This window comes from Rhinolophus hipposideros (assembly GCF_964194185.1).
Source record: "Rhinolophus hipposideros genome assembly, chromosome: 9".
Lineage (NCBI taxonomy): Eukaryota > Metazoa > Chordata > Mammalia > Chiroptera > Rhinolophidae > Rhinolophus > Rhinolophus hipposideros.
The window spans coordinates 3,155,347-3,176,030 of record NC_138055.1 but is presented as its reverse complement, the minus strand read 5'-3'; positions in this window follow the sequence as shown (position 1 = coordinate 3,176,030).

The window sequence follows — 20,684 nt, the reverse complement described above, 5'->3', positions numbered from 1 at the left end:
CTGCTGCCTGCTGATGTAAACCAGAGGCCGACTGCCTGCAGCTGGCTCTGAATGGGCCTTTCTGGGCCATGTGGTCTGGGCTGAGAGGGGCGGGGCGCTGCGGGGGCAGCTGGGGTGCTGGGGAGAGAGGAGGAGCTTCCCGCCCTGCCCGAGGTGAGTCCTGAGGGATGAGGATATGGGGCAGACAAGAGGAGCTTCCGGCCCTGGCCCCAGTCCTCCCACCCAGCCTTGATTCCAAAGCAACCTCTCAGAGCCTCAGTTTTCTCATCTGTCAAATGGGGCTCAGAGTGCCCACCCACCCACCCCAGAGAATGGTTGAAAGGACTCTTGAAACCATGTAAAAGAGAGAATAGGAGGCACAGGCGACAGGCTCTTGTGGGAGGCATCAGAACCAGCTCCCCCTGGGCCAGCAATCAGTGACAGCCTTCACATTGCCAGGCCCTGGGGAGTCCTCCTATGACACAGGTCTCTTTGGTGCACTTTCCCACTAAACCTCCCCTTGACCCAGCATAAGGGAAGCTCTGTCCTCCTACCACACCTGATTGCACATGTGCCCAGGCTCACCATGCCTTTTTTCAAACTCTGTCAGTCTGGAGAACTCCTACTCACCCCCACAAAACTCCAGGCAAGATGCCCCCTCTTCTGACATGTCTCACAGGGTTGCTCTGAGAACCAAAAAAGAACATACATGTGTGAACACATGGGCATGTGCTCACGGATATCCTACTTATTAATTAGAAAGCGGTCACAAGGGCACACAGGTGAGCAGGAAGTCATAAGGGCACACAGGTGAGCAGGAAGGTTGTCTGGCTCGAGATTTAAGCCCAACCATGGCATGTGGTCGAGTTTTCAGAGGAGAGAAAGAAATTGGAGGCTAGGAATAGGCAGTAGTACAGCAGTTTTAAATGTGGCTTCAAGTTCTTTGGTCCTAGTCCCGTTGAGAGGTGGGGTCTGTGTTCTCTCCTCTTGAATCTGGGCAGGCTTGTGACTACAACCACGTGAGTGGGACAGCAGTGCTGCAGGGTACCTTCCAAAGCAGAGCTGTGAAAGGCCACACAGCTTCTACCCTGGAGTCCTGAGTCACCTTATGAGAAGGAAGTTCAAGTTCCCTGGGACCTCCCTGCTGTGAGGACGGCCAGGCTGCATGAGAGGCCACATGGAGGCATGCTGGTTGACAGTTCCGGTCTTTGAGTCATCCCAGCCCAGGCTGCAGACATCGGAAAGCAGAAGCCACTTCAGAAGCAGCTCCACCAGCCTCAGAGCTCCCAGCCCCAGCCGTTTGATGTGTCCCAGGTGAGGCCCAAGCATCACAGGGCAGAGTTGTCCCCAATGCGCCCTTTCAGAATAGCTGACCCACAGAATTCGTGAGCAGAACAAAATGGCTGTAAGTGGGGGTGGTTTGTTACAGCACGAGCTACCTAGAACAGCTGAGCTGAGAAGCTCAGAACTTCTTGGTCCTTCAAGCTAACCACGGGGCCCTGTGGTGCAAGGGAAGTGCCAGAAACAGGCTCTCCCCAAACCTTGGTTTCTGCAGCCTGGTCTGTAACCAGTGCTCGGGGAAGGGTCACTGAATGGATGAATGATGTCCAGCCTCACTGCAGAGCTGTTTCTGAGTCACTCCCTGTGGGGACAGAGCCCCAGAGAGCAGTTTCCAGGCTCTCGGCCTCACGTGGAAAGGTGCTGGCTCGGGTAGTAGATGGTCATCAGCTGTGACTAGTTGGCCATCAGCTGTAACCAGTGAGCCATTAGGCACTAATATAACTGCCGTGGCTACGCTAGCAAGCGTGGATTGCAGCTAGCGAGTGCGGTGAGCAAGCATGGATGGCGGATTGTGGATCGTGTTGGTCCTACTTCCTGTGTCTCGCCCGCCCGCCAGCAAGACGGGGGTGCAGGAAGACCCCGCGTTGGGGTACTGGTGGATGTTTGCTTTTGTGTCTTGACCAGCCACCATCGAGACTATAGTGGTATGACTGCATCTATAGCTCCGTTGGTGTTCCTTTTTGGCTTCGCCATATCCTGTGTTCTTATGCGGGGGGCGGGGGCAGAGACCCCACATGACACTCCCCAAACATGAAAGGTGGTCTCCCCTCCTCAGAACTCCAATGGGCTTTTGCAGCTTGAATAATTGTGGACCCAGCGCTCTGGGGAGTTATCTAGGTTCTGTGTGGCATGTTTGTTCCTCAGTTTCCCCACCTGTAGAACAGAGTGCTGAACTCATCCTTTCTGTGGTCCGTCTGGCTCCTAACCTGCCTGCCTGAGGGCAGCTATTCACTCACAACTGTGTCTCGGCCCACGTCCTCTAATCCACATGACGCCCCCTCCCAGGGAGGTGGGGATCATTAGTGTAGTCTCACCATTTTATGCTCAGCAGCTGTCACCGATCCAGCCCAAAGGATGGACACCACTGGTGTCTACTGAATGAATGAATGATTCAATGAATGAATGAATGAATGAACTCTTCCTGTGCTCATTCATTCAATCAATTAATTTTCCACACATACAACAAGGATTCTCTTCCAGCAACTCTAGGAGTGACTCTTGCATGTCTCATGTGATGGGGAGCTCACCACCTTTCAAGATAGCCTATTTCATCTTGGGGCAGCACTGGTCAGAGAGCAGTTCCCTGAGCTGGCCTTCCTGGGCCCCAGGAGTGAGTGGCTGGAGAAGAAGGGAGGGGGGCACGTGGCAGGGGAAGGGGCTTTCAGTACCCATGGTCCTCAGAGCCTGCATCTGATGAGTTCCGGGAGCAGGTGAGGGGACCCCAGAGTGCCAGAAACCCGCTGGCTGTCTCTGCACTGGCCCAGCTGAGGTCCCAGGGTGGGGGGGGCAAGAGCCGTGAGTGCTGTCCTGCCCAGGGCCCAGCTGGGGCAGGGCCAGCACACCAGGAGGTCTGCAGAGACGAAGAAAGCAACTGGACAGAGGGAAGAGCTGGGCTGGGACAGGTGGTCTGTGTTGTTTCCATGGCTTCATGCTTCTGCCTGCCCAGCCTGGCCTGGGAAAAACGAGCTGGGCACTGAGCAAGCGGTGCCTGTGACCGCCCGGGACAAAGGCTGGGCTGTTCAGACGCTTATGGCAGCCAACTGGGCCTGCCTGGTGGAACATCGGTTTAGACTAGGCCTGCAGCCTGTCCCTGGGGCCCCTGGGAAATGAGCTGAGGCTAGGGGCTGGGGGCGGGGAAGGTCCCGGCAGGCCAGTGCCCTCGGGAGCAGGCAAGTCCCTTGCCAAGCCTCTAGGAGACTGTAGACAGGAGGACCTCCTTGCATAAGGAGTAGGGCTTCTCTCTCCAATGCTGGGTGACGTAACACCAGCAGGTGGGCCTCCCCTTCCAGTGGGAACCCCAAAAGAATGACCAAACACAGGTCTACATGTAAAGTTTGTTTTTGCTGCCTCTGTGGACAGATGCTGCTCAGGCTCTGAGCCAGGCAAACTCAAAGTGCCAGGGTGTCAGGGCCTGGAAGCAGCTTGCCCCGAGGACGCAGGGAGCTGGTGGACCAATGCCCCTCAGCCCACAGCTCAGAGCTGCACTCCCCCCGGGGACCATGCCTGGCCACCCTCAGAGGTGACTAGGTGACACATGCTGCATCGGATACGTGCCCTCCCTGCCACACTTCACTCTGCCTTGTGCCTCGTGGGATTCCCTCCCAAACAGGCATGTTTATGTGAATCAGTACTTCGTGGCTGGCTTCTGGGGACACCCAGGGTAGGCCACAAGCTCACAGAGGGTTCACAGGGCCTCTGCCATCCTGAGCTCAGAGACTGAGGAAGTGCGGCACTGTGTCATCCCAGACACTGTGACTAGGGAAGGCATAAACCGAGGGGTGCTGGATTTTGCCTATAGGGAAGGGGAGTTTGGGTTCAAGGAAAGGGGGAAGGAGGTCAGAGAGAGGGGTCTGCCCAAATAGCTCTCAGGCCTACAGAAGCCTCTTACCCCCTCATCTGTGCCTCCATCAGAGGGTGGTAGAACTCCCTGAACCCCTCGCCTGCCCTGGACCACCTGCCTGCCTGGGTCTCGGCCCCCACGGCTAAGAAGGGGCAGCGTACTCTGCTCACCCTGTATGGCAGTGTGGGCTCCCAGGAAGCCAGTGTGGGGCAGACTTTAGGGAGCAGGATGTCAGGGACCGTCTGTGGTCACCGCTGTGGCGGGGAGGGGAGGATGCAGGCAGGAGCACTGGGACGAGGAGGACCACCAGAGCTGGCCTGAGCTGGGTGGAACGCGAGGCCTTACACTCTCATCTGCATCCATCACTGGATATGGCCTACCCACGGAGGCCATGACCTTAGACCAGGCCAATCTCTGCAGCTTGAAACCAGCCCTGAAGGGGCTCAAGCCAAGGGCTGTGTGTGCTAGAGGGAGCCCCACTGGGAGGGAAGGGGAGGCTCAGAGCACTCGCAGGTAGGAGCTGCCTTGGGCCCTCTGTCTTGTCCAGCTGCCCCTGGATGTCCTACGGGCCCCTTACGTTCAGCACCCACACGGAGCTCATCAGCTCCCCCAGGCTCCCCCTGCCTACTGCTTCGGGCCTGGGTGAAGCTGCACTTGCAGTGCCAGCCTGGCCATCCCCACCCCTCCCACCACTCCACCCTCACAGGCCCCTAGCCTCCACCTTCTGCCAGAGCGACCTTTCCAAACACAGTCCCTGACCCTGGACACCTCCTTCACACCCCAATCCAGCTACCCACGTACCCCTGGACCGTGCATTCCACTCAACTCCACATTTGCCACCTAAACCCTTCCCTGCCCTTCCCCTTGACTTAGCCCTTCACTCTCAGCTGAGGTCTTGGGAGGCCTTCCCTGGCCCTCGGCTCTCTCAGGGTTCTCAGCCTTTAACCCACTTCTACAGCAGCATAACCCACGTGGACTCGGGGCAGGGGCCAAGTCCCTCTCTGTGTCCCTGGGCCCAGTAGGCCATCAGTGAACACATGGAGAGGGGGGGAGAGAGAGGAAGGGGGGAGAGAGCGAGGGAGGGAGGGAGGAAGGAAAGAAGGAAAAAGAGGGGAATGATGAGTGAGTGAATGAATGACATCAGGGTGACTGAACAAGCTTTAGTACATTGAAGATGGTGAAGGATTTCTTTAAGCGCCCCATGAGGGGTGAGTCCTGAGCTCAGAGGCCATGGGACCAATTCAGAAAGTGTCTTTGAACTCTGGGAGGAGGAAAGAAACGACCCTTCACTCAGGACTAAGAGGCATTCTGGAACATTCGCAGGGGCAGGGCCGAGTGGCTTCCTGATGCGAGCAGATCCCACAGGAAGCCCTTCATCTCCCCACTGGCAGCACTTGCTGAGTCAGGGCCTGAGTCAGCTTCTGCCTCCTACCTGCCTTCTTCAGGGAGACCTGAGTCTGGGTGCCCCAGCGCTGGCCAGAACCTGCAGCCCTGAGCGCCCGGCAGCCCTCGCCACTGCTTAGCAGAGTTCTGTGTTGGAACTTGTACATTTCTGAACTCAGATGTCCTTCCAACCGCCTTCCCACGGTGCTGCCCCAGCCCATCAGATTGTCACAGGGATAAGTCATCCCTTCAGGTGCTGGGTGGGGGGGTGCTAGAAGGCGGTCCCTTGACTTCAGGGCAAGTCACTGCCTCACCCACCTGCTACCACCAAACCTGGCTGCTCATGAGTCCACACCCTCCCCTCCACGTCCCCACCTGCTCATCCAGGCCCCAACCCGTCCCTGCCACCTCCTTGGCAACCTCCTTCTATTTCTGCGGCATCTTCTACCACGCCCTTCCCTCCAGCTCCCAGCGTGTTCAAGTCTCCCTCTTCAGGGAGAAACACCTTTGACACCACACCCACCTCTAGCCACTGCCACCTTTCCTCCCTCCCACCGCCAAGCCTCTTGAGACAAGACCAACACTGGCCATCCCCTAGCACGCTTCTCAACCCACTTCAGTCAGGTGCTGTCACCACCCTCCACTGAAATGGCTCTTATCAGGGTCAAGGATGAGCTCCGTCTTGCCAAAGCCAAGGTCGCCTCTGACTCCATCATGGCATGGGATGTGGCCAACACACCTCCTCTGGACATTCCTTGTCCTTGGGTCTGCATGCTCCCTGACCTCGCTGGCCGCTCCTCTGCTGAGGCTGGCTGGCCGCCTTGTTGACCTTAAACACTCCCAGACGTCAAAGACCAAAACAAACTGAGGTTTCCCATGTTCACATCTTCAGCCCTGCCCTAGCCCCAAACCCCAAGTCTCTAGCCCCCGCCCCCAACGTTTCTGAAATGCCAGCTGCAAAGAGAGGAGGAGAGGCTGAGGGTTTACGGAGAGGGCTAGGACTGAATAAGCTGTAGCGAGGCCTGGACCATGTTCCACACACGGGTGGCTCTGTCTGGCACATGTCCACTCATGGGCAGGCCACCCTGCCTCCAGCCTCCTATGGTTCCATGAGTGGAAACCTGGGCACTGTTCTGGGATTTCGAATGCTTCCTTAGGTGTTCTAACCTGCCCCATCAGAGTTTCTTGGAGCTGGGGGCCAGGGTACCAGCCACTTTTGGACCAGGAGCCATCCCCGTGACTTCTGACTCAATCTTTGACATGACTGAACTTTTCCTTCAGCTCACAGGGAGGAGACAGATGTCAGCTCCCAGGGGTGTCACTCCCAGACCCCAGCCAGATGTTTTAAGTCATCTGGATTTCTTCGTGCATTATCTCTGCTACCACCTAAATCTGAGCCACTGTCATCCCTCACCTGGGCCACTGCCGATGTCCCCTGCAGTCCATTCTGCCCACCCCAGAAGCTAGAGAACTGTCTTAAGATATTCAGATCTCAGGGCTGGCCAGATGGCTCAGTTGGTTAGACCTCGAGCTCTGAGCAACGGGGTTGCTGGTTCCATTCCCACATGGGCCAGTGAGCTGCACCCTCCACAACTAGGTTATAGGACAACTACTTGGAGCTGATGGGCCCTGGAGAAACACACTGTTCCCAAATTTAAAAAACAATTAGAAAAAGAGATATTCAGATCTCACAGATAAACCTGCGCCTGGCCAGCCCCTCCCCAGGCCCAGGCTCCTCTCCCCAACAATGACTGTGATTTCAGGCCACTGGAAACCTACTGTGAGTGAAAAATGATAAATAGTGTTTTTTAATTTTATTTTCTCTGATTATTAATGAGGTTACTTCTCTGTTTGAAAACATTGCTCATTTTTAATTGGATTTTTGTCGTTTTCTTTTTTTATTTAAAGGAACTCCTTTTGTACATATATATATATATATATATATATATCATATATTATGAATTCAAATTCTTGTAGACAAAGAATGATTTTTAAAGACATTGAATCATAATTCTCATGCCAATAGAAAACGAACACATCTGAAATTTTACTTAACTCAATAATTAATAAGGGAACCGATAAGATGTGAAAATCAGTTCAAAGGAGAATTTGAAGGACAGACATGTGTAGGCAATCAGAAAGTTGAAAGTGAACTTGCTAATAGCTACAAAACTGGTTAATATCCTATAGGGCAACAAAGTGTACTGTTTGGGATTATCTTTACTATAAGTCAGACTCTAATTCTATGATTATGGTACAAAGTTCATTTGCATTGCTATGGACAAGAGGCATTTGCCTTACAATAAATTTTCTACAGCTTAACTTCTACTCTGACAGAGCTGTAACTTAAAAACTTTTATTAGTATTTTTGTAATATACACTAGTTTTGTCACCTTTTTATACTTATAAAAAACTAGTAGGATATAGTTTATAATTTTTTATAATTTCAGGTTTTTTCTCTCTCTCTCCTAGATGTCTTGAAACTCCATATGATATACCTTGGTGTGGAGTGTTGAAATTTTTCTTTTTGTTCTTTCCTGTATCCTGCTTGGCACATGGGCATTTCCAATCTGAACACTCACAACTTCTTTGTTCCAGAAAATTCCTGTTAGTATATGACAAAACATTAATTCCCTTCTCTTTTCATTAATATCTATTCATGGAACTTTTATTAGATAAACAAGGCAACTTCTGGATTTGTCTTCCTTGTTTCTTGATGAGAAGTCAGATGTTAATCACGTCATAACCCCCCTTCACAGAACAAGTCTTTTTCTTTTTCTTAAAAGCTTTCAAGATTTTCTCTTTTCCTCTGGCTTTCAGAAGTTTAACTATGATTTATCTAGAAGTGTTTTCACTTGTGTTTATCCTTGGTGTTTATTGAGCTTCCTGGATCTGTAAGTTAACGTTTTCCATTAATACTGAGAAGTTTTCAACCATTTCCTCAAAATTGTTCTACCCCTATATCTTTCTCATCTCCTCTGGGACTCCAATTACATGTATTTGGACCACCTGATATTGTCCTTTAGATCTCTGAAATTCTATTCCTTTTTTCCTCCAGTCATTTCTCTTTTTTCCTTTGGGTTGAATGCTTTCTGTTGATTTATCTTCAATTTATTGATCCTTTGACATATCCAGAATTGGAGCCCATCTAGTGAATTTTTTAAATTTCAAGTTATGGTCCTTTTCAGCTTTAGAATTTCCATTTGTCTGTAGAGTCCCTATCTGTTCACTCATTGATGCCATATTTTCATTTAATTTCTTGAACGTATTTTCCTCTGCACATATTTTTCATTAATTCTTTGAACATATTTATAATAGCTACTACAGTAGAAATATGTAACTGCTCAATCTGAAATCTGGACCTACTCAGAGTTCATATCTGTTGACTTCCTTTGTAAGGACACTTTCTTGTTTCTTTGATGGTCTAATACTTCTTGTTTGAAAGCTGGCTATTGGAGAATATATTGTAGTAGCTCTGAAATCAGGAGCTGAGTGAATGAAGATTAGCAGGGGCCAGAGCACACCAGGAATCACAGGTGTGGAAAGATAGGGGACAGTCCCAGAGTTCATCAGAACTTTCACATTGCCATTTCCTCTGCCCAGAACAATTCTCCTCACTAAATCCTTCTCATCATGTTAGACTAGACTTGGCTTCAGAAGTCTCCCCAATAATCCTAACCAGTTAGGACCCTTTGTTAAACACATTTATAAGTACTTTGTACAACTGCAGTAATTACAAACTTGTTGGTGTACTTTCTTCTTTCATGTCTATCTCCCCAACTACACTGGAAGGGAAATGAAAGCAAGGATGAGGAGTATGTTATTACCACATGCCTGGCACACAGAGGAGTTCCATAAATATTTGTTTCATGAATGAACGTTGCCCACTTTGCCTCCAGGACATTTTCCCAATCTGTTGTTTCACCAGCAACACATAAGAGTGTTCATTCTCTGAACTCTCACTGGTACTTATCATCTTTATTAGTATTTTCCTTAATCTTTTTATAAGTCTTTCAATCTAGTAGCTATTTTTTTTATCTTTGATTAATTTGCATCCTTTGAAATGAAACCTTTTCATCGTCATATTGGAAATTTGAACTTTCTCTTCTGTAAGTTACCATCCTATATCCCTTGCAAATATGTTGTCTTGTTGATTTGCAAGGGGATTTTTGTGTATTGAGTTAGAAATACAGTTGACTCTTGAACAATGTGGGGATGAGGGGTACTTGAACAGTCAGAAATCCACATATAACTATTTGACTCTCAAAAAACTTAGTTGTCCATTAGTATCCACGAGGATTGGCTCAGGACCCCCTGAGGATATAAAAAGTCTGTGTATGTTGACGTTCCCTATATAATACAGTGTAGATCAATGTATGCAGTTGGTCCTTTGTATCCGTGGACTCTCAACTGTGGATCAAAACCAGTACAGGTATTTATTGGGGGGAAATCTACATAAATGGATCCATGCTGTTGAAACTCATGTTGTTCAAGAGTCAACTTTATTTTGTCTAATACATATTTTTTCCCCAGTTTGTTGTTTGCTTTTCAACTGTGCTTATACTGTTTTTCTCCCCTGTGTAAAAAAATTTATTTTTATTTTTATAGAGCAAAAGTCTTCATTATTTCCTTCATGGCCCCTGATGTAGGTGCTGTTGCTTAGGAAGACTTTTATCAACCACAGAGTTATGTAAATCATCATATTTTCTCCCAGTGTATTTATGGTTTCATTTTTTTTTAACCTTAAGACTCTTAATCCATCTCAAGTTTATTCTGGGCGACCTTGACCAGTTGAGCTGCTTACCTGGAACGTGTGATGGAAGATGCAGAAAACAGGTAACAATTATGGCCTTGCACCAACTGCAATGGTGAAGACTGTCACTCGCCTCACTAACAATCTTGTTTTAAAAACGCACAGAGCCTGCTGCTGGCCAGCAAGTTGAAGGAAACTCTGGCAGACTAAACTTCATCAAAAGCGGGAGCCAGTATGAGTGATGCAAGAGGTGGACTGTATTGGACACACTCATGCATCATTTCAGAGTCCTCACAACCCCACCTCTTACCCCAGTCACTGCCACTGCAGATGATTTCACAATGGCCTCGGCCAGCTTTAGACAGGTGTAACCAGACAGCACATTACCTTAGGCCCATGCCAGATATCTCTCGCTTCCTGACCTGGTGCTTCTCTGAGAATGTGACTTAGGACACCTGGGGAGACCCACTCCACACTCACATTCACCCAACCCAGGAGTGCCAGGAAGCCGACATCCATGGAGCCATCCTTGACCAAAGGTGAGCAGGAGTGGCTGGAAAAATGCTTCCCCCTTTTGTCCCCTGGGTAAACAGTTCTGAGATGTATTTCATAGGTACCCCAGAAGTCCCATAGGATCAAGTGCCATTCCCCAGTAGCTGTGATCAACCTAATAAAGCATCTTTTATTGGTTTCCCCAAGGATCTCATTCCTTGCTGAACTGCCTGCAGCCAAGCCTTTGTCTCGGGCTCTGCTTTCAAAGAAACCAGACTAGGCATGTATCATTGTGGTATCATTGAGGCAGATTACCAAAACTAAGCTCACGAATTTGACTTCAGGTACTAAACACTGTAGTCACTTATTAACACAGAGTGATTCGATGGGGTTTTAACTCTAGCTCTATGAGGTCCAGTATGGTAACCACTAGCCACATGTGACCATTTACATTTAAATTAGAATTAATTCAAATTAAATAAAATTGAAAATTAATCTCCTCAGTAGCACTAACCGCCGTTCAAGAGCTCAATAGTCACATGTGTAGCCAATTGAGATAGAGAACATTTTGACCATCACAGAAAGTTCTATTGGACAGTGTTACTCTGCATTATTTACTTACCAGCTGCCGCTTTGCACTGGGTCGTAAGCATGAAAATGACAGAGTTAATATCTGTTTGTTTTGCTCTCTATTTCCAGCAATTAGTCCAGGGATGAGAATAGAAGCAGATATTAACAGAGTTTAGAGAAAGAAGAAGGAAAGAAGAGAGGGAGGGAGGGAAGAAGAGAGGGAGGGAGAGAGAGAAAGAAGGAAGGAGTGAGGAAGGAAGGAAGGAAGGAAGGAAGGAAGGAAGGAAGGAAGGAAGGAAGGAAGGAAGGAAGGAAGGGAGGGAGGAAGGGAGGGAGGAAGGAAGCAGGGAGGGAGATAGACCAGCTTAGTCATGAGCACAGAGGGTAATTTCCTACTAGCTGAACGGGGACCAAAACCTTCCTTTGCCACCTCCCTTGTAGCCCTCATGCCACTCAGTGAAGTTGTGGGCTTCAGTATCTGAGTCAGTTTGTCCCCAAGGTCCTGAACCCCCATTCCTAATGGGGTGGTGCAAAACAACCCTGCCCAGCAAGCCTTGCCTGGATCCACTGATGCGTACCAGCTCATTCCACATGGAAAAGTTTGGGACCTCAGACCTGGGAACCAGAAGGAATGGGGAAGAAAGGACAAAACTGACAGGGTTCCACGATTGTGAAAGACTGAGGGAGAGAATAAGTCCAGAACGAATATCAAATAAATGCTGACATTTACTGAGCACTTACTATGTGTCAGGCACCAGGCTAGGGTTGCTATCTGATTTCACAGAGGAGGAAACTGAGGCCCAGGGAGGTAAAGCAGCCTGTCTAAGGGCACAGAGCCAGTGAGGCCCAGGCAGGCCGGCTCCAGCGCTGGCTTTTTGGCCTCCATGTCCATGCAGGACAAGAGCAGGACGCGCTGTAGGAGTAGAGCTGAGTGTTAGCGCTTCCTTCCTCCTCTTCTGGGCCTAAGAGCCTCTGAGACCTTGCCATTACCCTCCTCCTGCCCAACCAGTGCCCCCATCCCGTCTTCCCCAGGGGCAGTGGCAGCCAAAGGAGAAGGTCTTATTGCCGCCAGCTGGAGGCCTCTGGGGCTGATTTCACACCAGAGCCCCACCCATGATGTCAGCACAGCCAAAGCTTCTTCCTTAACTGCCCCCTGGGTGACATAACCCAGCTCCTCTGCATGGGATCTGTGAGGGACCCACCACGTCCCAGGTGCTTGCAAGGAGCCAGGACGGAAAATATGACTCGCTTCTTCCCCCAGAGTGGGATCGATTTTCCATTGCTAATTCCCGAGGAATCTGGTGACGTAGTGGAAAGACCTAGAATGCGGGAGACCTGGTTCTCTCCCTGGCCGTCTTGGCTTTAGACGAGGGCCCCTAGGCCTCAGTTTTCCCTTCCATCAGTCAGCAACCAGGGGCCATGCGTGATGTCCAGGGCCTGTCCTGTCTGACTCACCAAGATACCCCGGTGTCTGTGAGGCCGAGAAGTTTTAAGGACAACAGCGGACGGCTGAGGCCTGGGGCTTACAGCCTTTCTGGGTTTTGTTTTCAAAATGTGCCTTTGGGAGTGGAGGTCAGTCAACCATGACTTATCAATTTCACTTCAGAAATCGTATTCTACTCTTAGGAGTACAGAGGACTTGAGAATTCAAACGTGCCCCTCGCCCCTCCCCCAGCCACCCTCTGGACGGCTCACCAGATGTTCAGTAAGCCGAGGACAGGGAGGCGTCGTGCCTTTGGCCCCCTGGGCTCACTGTGCATTAGCCCCGTTCACCCTCACCCGCCCAGGAAGCTTTATCCCATTGTCATTGCCATTTTGCAGCCATTCTACCTGCCAGAATCAGATCAACCCTTTGCCATCACTTCCTCCAGGAAACCTTCACCTAGCACCACACCACATGATGTCCATAGCCCTGATTGTCAGGTGACACAAGGACCTGAAAGGCACCCATGTCTCCTGTGCATGCAGCTGCTCCTTTGTTAAGGAGCACCCAAAAACCTTAGAGCTAAGAAGTCTGCTTTTGCTCTGAGGACAAGAGTGGCCCCAACCTGCCACTCCTCGGGAGTTCAGGGCAGACAGTCATTTACTTACCTTCCTCCTCCCCCATTCCATTCTCCTACCTTGACATTTCTTTTCGCCAGACGGGCTGCTCTATTTTATGTTTGCTTTGGTAGCGTGTGTAAATTCAAAGAAGTAGGAAAGTTGGCCTGAGGAAGGGATTTCCCGAGTGCATTCATTCTCTGTGTCCTTTGGCTTTTACTAGAATACTCCCTCTACCTAGAGTTTGCCCCCCACCCCCCCTCCCGCCTCCTGAGAGCTCTGTCTGTCCCCACAGTTTTCCTTCTGCCTGAAGTTCTCCCCACTCTCTCTTCTCCGTAAGGGTCAGCTCAGGTAGCACCCCCTCCGGAGCTTTCCTGGGCCCCTCCATTGCCTGCTCTGTTCTCCACCACAGTATGCTACGCCCACCACCCACGGGTCCTCCTTCACCACGCTCACCACCTGCTTCCTTATCCTTCCCTGCCCACCTCTCCTGCCTCCAGCCAGGCCCTGAGCCCCTCAATGACAGGGATAGGGTCTCACGCCTTGCATCCAGCCCAAAGGAGGCCTCGGGCTGAGGTGGTCACTGGAAACCAATGAAGCTAGCATGTTGGGGACCCCTGGCTGGGATGGATGTAGCCCTGCGCTCCAGTCCCATCTTTTAAAAAGTGACTCAGTTGATTCATTTATTATTTAAGAGAGTTGGAAGAATTCTTGGAGACCCTCTGTACAACCCCCTCACTTAACACCTGGAGAAAGTGACACCCAGAGAGGGAGTCTCTCGTTCAGGGTCACCTCCTCTGAACCTCTCACTCCTGTCCTGGGCCCTCTCCATAGCAGAGCTGAGCCCCCCCAGAGCCTTGGTGGTAATGGACTAGCGTGCACATTCCCCTCACACGTGCACACACACACACACACAGGTGCCTGCCTCACACCTGGGCAACCGCATGGACCCAGAGACCAACCCTCAAGTTCACTGCCCCTGTGAGATGGACAAGCAGGCGCCAGACCCCTTATCAGATGAGGACACTGAGTCCCGGGAGGACAAGTGACCAGTCAGCAGCCTGCTTCAGGGCTGGGACATCTGACTCTGCACTGGGTCTCCGTCTCCTATCTCAAACGTGTCCAGTTCAAATTAATAGAAGGTGCTAAAATTGCCTGGTCATGCACATGTGCATAAAAACCAGCATAAGCTTTCTGAGGTGCTGCTTCTGGCCTACTTCGTTACATAACACAATACTACAGTGAGCACAGATGCCCTGGTACCCACGTTGTGGCCTGGCCCAACCCTTCTGGGCTCAATTCAGCAACTTGTAATTAACGACTCATGGAGAGGTCCCTCCCTGCCTTTTCTCTTCCTATGGCCACTTATGGGACTGATATGACCCTGCTGACAAGCTGTTGTCCCTGTAACGGGGACACACAGGCAGCGTGGACTAGACTCAGCCAAGGAGAAGAATTCCTTTCAGCCTTTAAAAGGAACGTTGGTGGAGGGTGTCGATGACAAAGGAAATGCCTACGACCAGTGACAAAGGCAAGACGCTGACTGGCAGAGAGGAGCATAGCCCGCGGAGGGCGAAGGGGGCAGGACCGCCCGGCCCCAGGTAGCACATGTTATCTCTGGGTGAGGCGGTTATTGGAGCGACCTTAATTTTGTTACCGATCATGTAAAGGATTAAAAAATGAAAGCTGTACAAGAAAGGAAGGCAGGGGGGGGAGACAACCACCGAAAAGAGCCCAAGGCCCTTGGGACTGGGCTACGCCGGCCCGGCAGGGCCTCCCCCGGGCGCCGAGGGGCGCCCCCCACCGTGGGCCCGCGCCCCCTGCCGCGCGGGGGAGCCCGCATTGGCATTCCGCGCCGCGCCGCCGGGTGCGTGCCCGCGCCGTTCCCAGCCCGCGGCGCCGCGCGGGGACAGTGGCGCATTGTTTGTCAGGACACCCCGGGCGGCGCAGTGCCCTCGGGGCTTGGCGCGGTCCCGCCGCGATTTGCATGCGCTCCAGTCACAAAGGTTCAAGGTCAGGAGCGCGGGGCCGCCGAGCCCCGCCCGGCCCAGGCGCGCTTCGCCCCGGCGGCGGGAATTCCTCGCCGCCCGAGCCCGGGCCGCCCCTGCGCGTGAATGGCCGAGCGCCGCCGCCGTCTGAGGCGCTTTGTGTCTCGGCCCGGCCAGCTGGGCCCGCCAGGGACGTGCCAGCTCCGCCGGCGGCGCCCCCGCGCCAGCGCCGCTCGCTCATGCTAATCAGCCTGGCAGCGTGTCTGGGCGGGAGGCCCGACTGTGAGCCCCCCACGTTCGCTGCCAGGAGCCCCTTAGCTTCCCCCTGCTGCCGCGAGGCCCCAAGTCCCCTGCCAGGGCTCCCCCACTCCCCACTCCCTGCCAGGTGCCCTCCACCCACCTACCAGGAGTGTCCAGCCCTCCTGCCAGGAGTCCCCCGCCCTGCCACAATGCGGCAGTGGTCGGCCAGGGGGCCAGGGCCTAGGACCCTGCCTCTGCTCTGAAAGGACATCCTTGACCGGCCCTCTCTTCTCCCTCCACCCGTGCGTGCGAACTAGCGTGCCACCTGTAAGGCTTGGTTCAGACCCCACCTCCTCCAGGAAGCTGCCCTGACCCTTCCTTGTTCCCTCCTTCCTCCTCCCACCTGCCTCACTAAGCTATTTGGTTCTAATCCCAGGTCAACAGGGAGCCACTCCAGGCTTTACGCACTGAGTAGCAGAGTAGGGCCTGGGCAAGGGCCTCTCCCTGGGCCTCAGCAAGGAGCATGCTGGAAGGGGTTCTCTGACATCTGCAATTCACAGACCGGTCCAATTTCAAAGGAAATATTGCGGACCTCCTGAAGATTGCCAACTTTCTAGTTTTCCGTGTTGGAGCCTTTAGAAAAATAATTAATTATGATTTCCTTTTTTGAAAGAATATTTATAAACCTACTTTTTCAGTAGGAAGACAATCTCAAGATTAAGGCCATTTCTTCATGCTGAATAAACGTGCCTTTATGAACAACTTGCAGCCTCCTATTTGTCATTTCACCCAAACAGTTGCAAATGAGGTCATGGCCAGGCCCTCACCAGGATGGGTCCTCCTCATGCCATCCCTTCTTCTCTGAGCCACTGTGTTCCTGATCCCACGGGACCATGTGGGTCTCCTGCAGGGTCTCCTGGCTCCACTGGGGCCCTCTGACCTGGTGGCCGACCCAGGACACCTGGTGGTCAGTATAATGAGGACTGAACCATAGAGAGGGTACATGGGGTGATCTGCAGATGTGACACAGATCTCTCAGACCATTAAGATGGAAGAACGTTTATGAAGACAGAGAAATGGGGACAAAGCACAGATGTCTCTCTATCTGTCCTGGTGTGTGAGTCAAAGAATATGCAGATGTGAGCGTGGAGGGGGAGGGCAGGACAGGGCCATCAAGAGTGAAGCGTCTGCACTGAACCTTTCAGAGTGTTCCAGAAGGAGACATCAACACTTCCAAAGGCAGTGACATTTTGTTAATTGGAGGGTAGGCACCATCAGTAATTAGCATTGAAATCCTGCACCCAACCTCAGAGCTGGAAGGCCCAGGGTGATCCCTGAGGACTGCCTGGAATTGAAGAGGCCCAGAGAGGGAGAACTCTTGCCCAAGGTCACACAGCAGGGTTACACTGGAAATACAATTGCTCTCTTAGGTAACATGAAGGTGAATATTGTTTCTAGTTTTCCTTTGCTTTGTAATTCCTCTCAGTCGAGAGCAAATTTCAAGCTTTACTGTTTCCAAATGATTGCATGTTTAAAACTGGATGGTCTGAATTAATTTCCGACCAGTGTTCCTCTTCATACCAGTGCTTGGCTGCTCGCTTTAACCAGGCTATGCCGTCTTGTACTTGCTCTCTCAATCAAGATGTGACTTGACACTGTCAACAGGCCCTGGGCTGGGTTCTGAGGACGCTGTAGACTCAAGTCTTTGCTGTCTGGAAACTCACAGCCCAGTGGGGCTCCAAGGCTTGTTACCAAGGCCAGAAGGGCCGGGCATTGCTGGAGTGACTTGTAATAGCCACAGGATCCATCCTGGAAAGCTTCCTGGAGGCGGTGGTAGCTGAGCTGAGCCTTGCTCAGGAACATGCTCAATGACATTAGCTGCTGCTGTTATGTACAGTAGGAGTAAGGGAGGAGAAGCTGGGAAGGCAATGTGGTAGGAAGAGCATCCCCTTCAGAAGGAACAGCACGTGAGTCAAGACAAGCAGATCTCTGTGGCTGGAGAAGTTGGGAGGCAGTGATGGAGAAACGGTGGGAGGTGAGGCTGAAGAGAAAAGCAGGGGACCACCCTGGAGTGGTGCAGCATCGAAAGGTTTTAAGGAGGGCAAGGACTGGCAGCAGTTAGCGAGGTGACTGTCCAGATGAGGGAAGGTTGTGGCCCAGGAGAGGGGAGGATGGGCTGATTACAGGGGCCTCAGAGGAAGGATGGCCAGGACTTTGCGTCTCTCGTGTCCCTGGAGGCCTTGTTCATAATCAAGATAGACAAATGTGAGGAGGGTTCCCCAAGCCAGCCCCAGGTTTTGAGCTGAGCCCCTGTGTGACTGGGCCAAGAGCAGTGGCCACCAGAGGATCATGCAAGACACCCTGTGCTGTCGTGAAGGGGGACGTGATGGAGGGAGGCGGGGTGTGTGTGTGTGTGTGTGTGTGTGTGTGTGTGTGTGTGGTCATGGTTGTGACTGCTTGCTACAGGAGTCCTGCTTCATAGCAGAAATGTGTCCAAGACTGTTGACCCTACAAAGGTGGATACCGCCCTCCAAACCACAATGAAGAGCCAGGTGGGCCTGGTAGAAGGTTGGAGGGCCTCCCACACCCTGCACCTGGGAAGTGTTCCATGCAGTCCTGAGAGCACCAGCAAACAAGCAGTGCAAAGCACTCAATGGCCTCCAGGGGCAAGTAGAGGTCAGCCTTCCCCAGGGTCAGGGACCATGGGGCCAAGGCCATTGACCCAGCCGAGCTTAGAACCAGGTCCTCCTGCCCAACTCTCCTTGGGATTGTTGAGTGAAGGTGAAAATGGATCCACAGTGGGCCCACCGGAGCAGTGGTGTTCCTGCTATGACAGGCCTCCTGCCAGGTAGAACTAAGACATCTCTATGTAAAAACCCACCCATACGTACTCATGATCTGCTGGTGCTAGAATAATCCATTCTCCCTTCCAGGAGGGCCAATTGGTAATATATTCAAGAGCCTTTGAAAACAAATCCTCTGTGAAGTTACAATTACTCTCCTCGGGGTTCTTTAAGGGAATTACTAGAGATGGGCAAGGAGGGTGTTCATGGCAGCACATTTGGAAATCATCTAGACAGCCAACAACGAAGAATTAGGTAAAGATGTTATGTAGGGGACATCTGAGAAATGGATTCTTCTTCAATTATTCAAAAGTGGGCTATAGGAACATATTTAAAGATGAAGTGAATTTTTCATTGTATCAGTGAAAATGCAGATTACAAAACACCGTCTATGACCACAACGATATAAGTACGTATTATGAGTGGAGAAGAAAGGCTGGACAAATACACACCGGAATGTCAACTGTGGTTGCTCTGAGTTAGGATTCTACGTATTTATTTTCTCATGGGTGCCTTTCTGTGTTTGCAGCATGGTTGACAATGAGTGTGTATTAAGTTTGCAATCAAGACAAAGAGAGGCAGTGTGTGTGTGTGTGTGTGTGTGTGTGTGTGTGTTTCAATGGCACAGAAAGAAAAGACCAAATTCAGATAAAGATCTATAGTGACACACTGCTTCCCCCAAAGCAGGTTTCTCTCTCCCAGCTTGGAAAGTATGGAAAATGCTGGATCTGTAAGGTCTGACTTGGCCCTTGGTTCCTCAGAGCAGGGATTCTCAGAAGGGCTGTCCCCGACCACCTGGGCAGGGACGCGCCCAAGGAGCTGTGTGCAGACCTTGTCCCACCCAGCCATTCTTAGAACAGGAATCTAGGAAAGATCTTTTTTCTACATAACATGAAATTTACCATTTACTATTTCAGCCGCATTAAATACATTCACATATGTTGTATACATTCATCACCACTCTCCATCTCCCCAACTTCTTCATATCTCAAACTGAAACTCTGTACCCATTAAGTAATAACTCCCCATTCTTCTCTCCCCGCAGCCCCTGGTAACTACCATTCTACTTTCTATCTCTGAATTTGAGTTTGACTAATCTAGATAACTTCATCTAAGTGGAATCATGTATCTGTCCTTTTGTGTCTAGCTTATTTCTCTTAGCATAATGTTTCCAGAATTCATCCATGTTGTAGCATATGTTAGAATTTTATTCCTTTTTAAAGTTGAATAATATTCCATTGTATGTATAGACCACATATACCACATCTATTCGTCTGCTGATGGACATTTGAGTTGTTTCCACCTTTTGTCTATTGAGAATAATTCTACTATGAACATGGATGTGTAATTATCTGCTAAAGTCCTTGCTTTCAATTCTTTTGGATATATAGCTGGGAGTGGAATTGTTGGGTCCTATGGTAATTCTATGTTTAATTTTTCAAGGAACTGCTGCCATCCTGCTTTCCACATAGCTGCACCATTTTACATTCCTACTAGCAATGCGTGAGGGTTCCAACTTCTTCACATCCTCACCAATGCGTAGTTTTTTTATTAGCCTTCTTAAAGGTGTGAGGTGGTATTTCATTGTGGTTTTGATTTGCATTTCCCTAGTGATTAGTGATGACGAGCATCTTTTCATGTGTTTATCGATTATTTGCACATCATCTTTGGAGAAACGTCTGTTCAAGTCCGTTGCCCCCTTTTTAATTGGGTTTGTTAAGTGGTAGGCGTTCTTTGTATATTTTGCATATGAGAGATCATTTTTTGTATATACAGTATTCTTGAGTCACATCATTTATTGAAACATCATTTGTTACTTTTTAAACTTGGAGAACATAAAAAGGAGGGGTACATGAAGTATTAGTGATTATATTCTTTGACTCAGCAACTACATATGTCGTGCGGGGGACCCTGCTCACTGCGCCATTTGTTGTGCGAGGCGGCCTGGCCTGCTGGGTCTCTGCTCCCGCTCCCCACGTAAGAACGCAGGATACGGCTAGGCCAAAAAGGAACACCCCCGGAGCCATAGGTAGGGGAGTCATACCACTGTCCCCTCACTGGCGGCACTATAGTCTCACTGGAGGCTGGATCCACACAATCCACAACCTGCTGACTGCTTCTCTGCCTGCCAACCGACTGACTCTCCAACCAACGCAGCCTCGGCAGTTATATCAGTGGCTAATTGGCTAACTGGTTACAGCTGCCGGGTAACTACCCACAGCTGACAGCCATCTACTACCCAAGCCAGCACCTTTCCATGTGAGGCCGAGAGCCTGGAAACTGCTCCCTGGGACTCTGTCCCCACACCATACCTAGGGATTTATGACAAGGAATTTTCATGCACATGCAGATTTAACTGCAAGCGTGTTCATCATAAAAGAAAGAAAAGATGGAAGCTATGAACATCAATGTCCAATCATAGCAAATAGGTTAAATAAAATATGGACCACCCAACACAGGGCTGTGTGATTAGAAATAACACTGTAAATGAGCAT